We start from the raw sequence: 6,284 nt of genomic DNA, 5'->3' as shown, positions 1-6,284 counted from the left end.
ATAATCCCTGCAGCTCTCGCACCACCACAGCACCCGTGATCCATCAGCAGTCCCTGTGTTCTTCCCTCCCATTTAGACCCCTCCCTTTGTCCCTCCTCCCTGGCTGTGTGCCTCAGATCTATGGTCAGCTTGCAAGTTTTGTCTTCTTTTTCCCTGACACTTTGTTCAGTTTCTCTATATTCTGTATATAAGAGAAGCCATCCATCATTTTTTCTTTTTTCTTCTGACTTCATTGAGCATAATCCCTTCCAGCTCCAGCCATGTTATTGCAAATGGCATGAGTTTATCTTTTTTGATTGCTGAGTAGTATTCCATTGTATATATATAGACCCATCTTCTTGATCCACTCATCTGTTTTGGGGCATTTGGGCTGTTTTCATATCTTGGCTATGGTAAATGGTGCTGCAGTAAATACAGGAGTGCATGTTTCCTTTTAAATTAGTGTTTTGTGTCATTTGGGTAGATTCCTAGGACTGGAATCACTGGGTCATATGGTAGATTCATTTTTGTGTTTTAAGGAATCTCCAGTTTTTCATAGTAGTGGACCAGTTTGCATTCCCAGCAGCAGGGTAAGAAGATTCTTTTTTTCACCATATCCTCACTAGCATTTGTTGTTTCTGTTGTTTTTTTTTTTTTTTTTAAATATGAGCCACTTTCATGGGTGTGAGGTGTATCTCTGATCCTCCAATTTTTTTAGTAAGGGAGCAGCAAACAATGGTCCATGGGCCAAATCCAGCAAAGCCCCCTTTTTTTGCTAATCAAGGCCTATTGAAATATAGCTACTTGTGTTTATTTATCATCCATACATAGCTACTTTTGTGTCACAGCAGCTAAGTTGAGCAGGGACATTGTATTGGGCATGGGACCTACAAGTCTAAAATATTTACTATCTAGCTCTCTAACTAAAAGGTTTGCTGCCTGTTACAGATGCTAAGCAGCACCCTTGTCAACTGTCTGCCTGCCACGCCCTAAGGGGCAATATTGACACCACATTCCATTAAGTGTAATATCTATTTAGCTCCTCCTATAAAGTCCATTGACCGCCCTCCCACCTAGCTTTTTGGTGAGGTAATTACAGTCTCTAGGCTTCTGGCAGTTAAGCCTACCATCTCTATCACTTCTCAGATGTTAATGAGCTAGTTTGTAACTGGTCTCCTTCCATCATCCCTGCAGAACTTCTTAGTGATGGTGGTGTCCCTTACCATCACCATTTTGGTGGTTTGATGAATGGAGTGTCCTCTCATGTGATATATCCTCTGGTGGGTCTTTGGGCCTTCCACAATACAACCCCCCCCCCCACCAGCATATCCACTTCCTCAGCCTCTTTATTCCGTGCTGTACTGTCCGCCAGAGTGAAAGGAGGAAGGTTGGAGGGGAAGCATCCTAAACTGCCAAGCAAAGTTTCAGCAAAGTCAACAGGGAGTCCTTGAGTCACAGTTAACCATCAGACAGTTCTTCATCTCCCAGAAGCGAACCCTGGCTAGGAACAGCCTATAGGAAGCATGCTCAGTATAAATGCAGATAGGGTCCGCACAGCCACACGGTCACTTGGTCAGTTAAGGTCCCTATAGTTAGAGGGATGTGAGACATGTTCTCAATGCCACAAGAGCAGCCATGAACAAAGAGTACTATGGTTGAGACAGGGCCTGCTTTAAATGCCAGTCAGCATCTTTAATAACAGGTCTGACTTGCAAGATGGCACAAGCTGCTGTTCACAATGACATCTTAGGGAGAGGAATGAGTCAGAATAAGAGGGTTGCAGGATGGACTACAAGGAGAAGGGTGACTCATGTGTGCCTCACCTCCTCTTTCCTTGCCACTGTTCCTTCAATCCAGGCAGGAAAGGAGCATCTTCCCTCATTCAGAAGTAATCTCTTCCCTGATTCCCCATTCAGAGGCTGAGGCCCAGACTGAAAAAACCAAGAAACATGTAAAGCACTTACCTAGATGCTTCCACTGCAGATGGGTTGGTGCAATTATTAAATGAGGAAAACAGCGCTCTGCAAATATGTGATACAAAGTGTGTCAGAAGGTTAATGCCAGAAGAATCTTACTGACGGAAACTGAACTGCTCAGGGTCCTCCAGTGAGAAAACCTGGTTTCTAATCTTAGCGACATTCTTTTCACAAAGCAGTAACAATGCAGAAGAAATGGGAACTGGGTTGCTGCCTGAAGACTAGAAATGCAGGCCCAACAAGACAACATCAAACAAAGCTTTTTCAAGGTAATGGTGATGAAATGTCTCAGTACAGCTATAATGTGAATGTCCTGGCCATTCCAGAGCTGCTCATTTCACCCAGCAGCTCTGCCTTGCTTTCATTTACTCCAACATCATCATCATCTCAAGGGAAGGTTTCTGATCCACACCTCATCCCATTTCAATCTCACCTGTTTCTATCAGAGAGATGTGGCGCTTCAGGGCCAGTCTAAAATTAAAACAGTCTTGCAGGAAAATCAGTTCTTACTACTAGGCAGGCTCTTCCCCAACATGGAAATTCATGCCTCCTCCACTTCTGATGTTCCAGTATTATTAGACGGGATTAAGAGAGTTAGCAGATGAAACGGTATATCCACATAATTCCCTGCCATCATTACTGTTTTATCGAAAGACTTAGAGTAAAATTCCTGAGATCTATTTCTCTCTGTTCCCAGGGTCCAAGAAAATTCCCTTGCACTGTAGTAACTATGGATTTTTCCCAGAATCAAATTCCAGCTCCATCACTTGTGCTGAGTGGTTGTGGTTTGGGTACTCAGACTCAGTATGTCTCAGCTCTCCTTGTCTATAAAATGTCCTCATCTGTAAAACAGTGATAAGAACATGGAGCTACAGTGTTAACTTCCTAATGTTTCTATACAAGGTAGAGGATCCAAATTTTAAGTTTGCAAATGAGCTGGAAATAAATCTGGGATTAGAAATCCAGCCAGAGATAAGAATACCTTTAAGAAATTGGATAAAACAAGGGAGAAAACCCAATAAACAATAAGAGGTATGTGGCTGACAACCGGATTGAATCCAGGTTTGATCAATATCTTCTTCCTTGAATTCCTGGATTATCAGGTATGGGGATGCATACACTCCTAAGTGATATTCTTATTGAATTAGATAATTCATATTAAAACACTTTCAAAAATGTAGCATGCAAAAACCTAAAAGGCAATATTAGATGTTTATGGTTGCAATAAATAGGAATTTGTTAAGTTTATCTCACAAATGGGAGGGCAGAGGGGTGCTATTGTAGAAAATTTATGGAAAACAGAAACCTTAGTCCAGTAATCAAATCTCACAGGAAGCCAAGAGAAGCACAGCACCCAGGTCTCAATAGCGCCTTGTTCTAGGAATCCTAAGCATTCTAAGGGTCCTGATGACCACATCTTCTTTCAGAAATACAAGTTCATGGGTCCCTACTTCTCCCCACAATTAACACAGTCTTTGTGTGTTTTCTTATTTTTCTTTCAGTTAGTATGGAGCTGATTGTCTCTATCAGATGAGGTTTCTATCACATATTCCCAAAACACTAATTGGCTAAACCAATGGAATTCTCTAAAGTCCCAATTCTCTAAAGTTCCATTTGCTAAACTAATGGAATTCTCTAAAGTTCCAGTTTTCTACCAGGTCGATTTTTCACCAATTAGTCTATGAGTTGACTATTCTTGAGTCAGGGCCCCCATCTCAGATCCTATCAACTGAGGCCCCATATGGAGGGTCAGATGAATAAAAACACTAAACCCCAGGGCCTCTGTCCACTACAAGACTTTTGGCCTGGAGTGTTTTCCTGGAGTGAGCATGTTTGATGATGATATAATTGTAACTGGAGAAGCAGGGTGCAGGTGGGAGAGGACTTCAAGCCTACTATCAAAGTAGTAAACTCAAAACATTAGAAAAATATAGCTTTAAACCTTATCAAATGTTTCACAAATCACTTTCAAATATCACATAGGCTAAACAAAAGTTTTTATATAGAAAATCCTGATTAACAAAGTTTTAAAAAATTGAATCATCAAGAGACTCAACAACAACAAAGAAAATAATCCTGTCCAAAAAATGGGCAGAAGAGCTAAAAAGAAACTTCTCTGAAGAGGAAATGCAAATGGCCAACAGGCATATGAAAAAATGTTCAACATCACTTGCAATCAGGGAAATGCAAATCAAAACTACCATGAGATACCATCTTACACCAGTGAGAATGGCACATATTAAAAAAACTAGCAACAACAAATGTTGGCGAGGGTGTGGAGAAAAAGGAACTCTTCTGCACTGTTGGTGGGAGTGCAAACTGGTCCAACCACTATGGAGAGCTGTGTGGAGATTTCTGGACCTACTAAACATAGAGCTTCCATATGATCCAGCAATTCCACTCCTAGGTCTTTACCCAAAGGACACAGAAACATCCATTCCAAAGAACACCTGCACCCCTATGTTTATAGCAGCACTGTTTACAATAGCTAAGCTTTGGAAACAGCCCAAATGCCCAAAAATATATGTCTGGATCAAGAAGATGTGGTCCATATATACCATGGAATATTACTCAGCATTCAAAAAAGATAAAAAGGGCCTCCCCCGTGGCGCAGCGGTTGAGCGCTGGGTTGCGAGGCTGCCCGCGGCCTCTGCGGCGCCGGTTCGATCCTCGGCAGCTCCCCGGCCACCGGAGGAGGGTCCCACATGGCGCGCAGACTCTCCTGCCGCCCGCTGCTCCCCTCAGCAGTGTACTTCGGTCCTTCTGCCTGCTCTGCTCCCCGCTCTGGCTCTGGTGAATTCTCTCACCCTCCCGCGCTTCTGACTGTACCCAGTGCTTGTATAAACGAAACAAACAAACAAATAAGTAAAAACATGCCTCTATAAAAAAAAATTAAATTAAATTAAAAAAAAAACGAAAAAGATAAACACATGCAATTTGCAGCAACATGGATGGCACTGGAAGGGATCATGCTCAGCGAAATAAGCCAGAAAGAAAAAGAAAAATACCGGATGGTCTCACTCATAGCAGGAATCTAGAAAACTTAAATTTAAGGGACCAGGAAAATGAATAACTATAAGAAAGTGAAAATCAAAATCAACAAAAAACTATGAACCAGAGACACTTTCTGGGGGGTGGGGGGCGGGAGGGGAGGGACTGGGGTCAGAATGGGAGGGTTGCAATTGTATGGGGAATATAAAAATAAAATTTATTATTTAAAAAAAAATTGAATCAAGACAGTACTAGAATTTGTAGTACTAGGGGAGCGAATACCACCAGATGGCAGCATTACCCCACTTGTGCTTTATCAGGCTCTGTATCTGCGCTCTGCTTGAGCGGGCTCTAAAACTGCCCACCTCTTTCTTACCGAAAGCTGTTTTTAAGAGAACTGAGCAGCCCTGATAGAGACGTTGTAAATCTAATTAGATGTGCCACCTATTTTTCTACAGTCCAGTATGCTCATTATCTCTAAGCTCATTTGAGTCCAAAGGTCTTGTAAGTAGCTATCACTTTGTAGTATGTTTAAAAATATGACTAATCACAAAAGTATTGATGACAGCTTATCCAGATTATAGGGTCCCTAGTCATGTCTGGACTGCAGGAATTTGGTTGTTTTATTGTAAAATTTTATGTCTATAATCCAGTTTGTTATTATAGCTATTTTTAATAATTGCATCTCTCTGCTATTAGATTCAATTTAATCCCAACGCTGATGGTTAGTTTTATATGGCAACTTGGCCAGACTATGGTAACTACATTATTTGGCCATATACTAGTCTAGGTGTAGCTGTGAAGGCATTTTTTAGGTAAGACTAACATTTAAAATCAGTCACAGCAGACTAAGCAGATTACCTCAATAATGTGGTGGACCTCAATCAATCCATTGAAGGCCTTCAGAGAAAAAGACTGAAGTCACCTGAGGGAGAGAGAATTCTCTCTCCAGAACTGCCTTTAGGGTATCAACTCTTCCCTGAGTCTCCAGCCTTTTGGTCTTGCTCTGCAGATTTTAGAATCACCAGCCCCTACAATCATTCTATACACACACACTGTGCCAAAATAAAAAAAAAAAAGACATTTACTTCACCTCGAGACATATGAATACATAACTTATAGTGCAAATGCTCAGACAAATGTATTATGAAATACCATGGGAACATGGTGGTTTGAAAACCATAAAGAAATGACATTTGAGTAGAAAGAAATGAATCCTGACATTAACAAGGTGAAGGAGCTAGCTTGGACAGAAGAAACCCCGTGAGCAAATTTAAAAAAAAAAAAAGCCAAAAAAAGGGCAAAATAAGCACAAACCATGCACCCCACACCCTGAGT

Source organism: Talpa europaea (genome assembly GCF_964194135.1).
Source record: "Talpa europaea genome assembly, chromosome: 8".
NCBI classification, from domain to species: domain Eukaryota; kingdom Metazoa; phylum Chordata; class Mammalia; order Eulipotyphla; family Talpidae; genus Talpa; species Talpa europaea.
Note: the sequence above shows the minus strand (reverse complement) of the source record.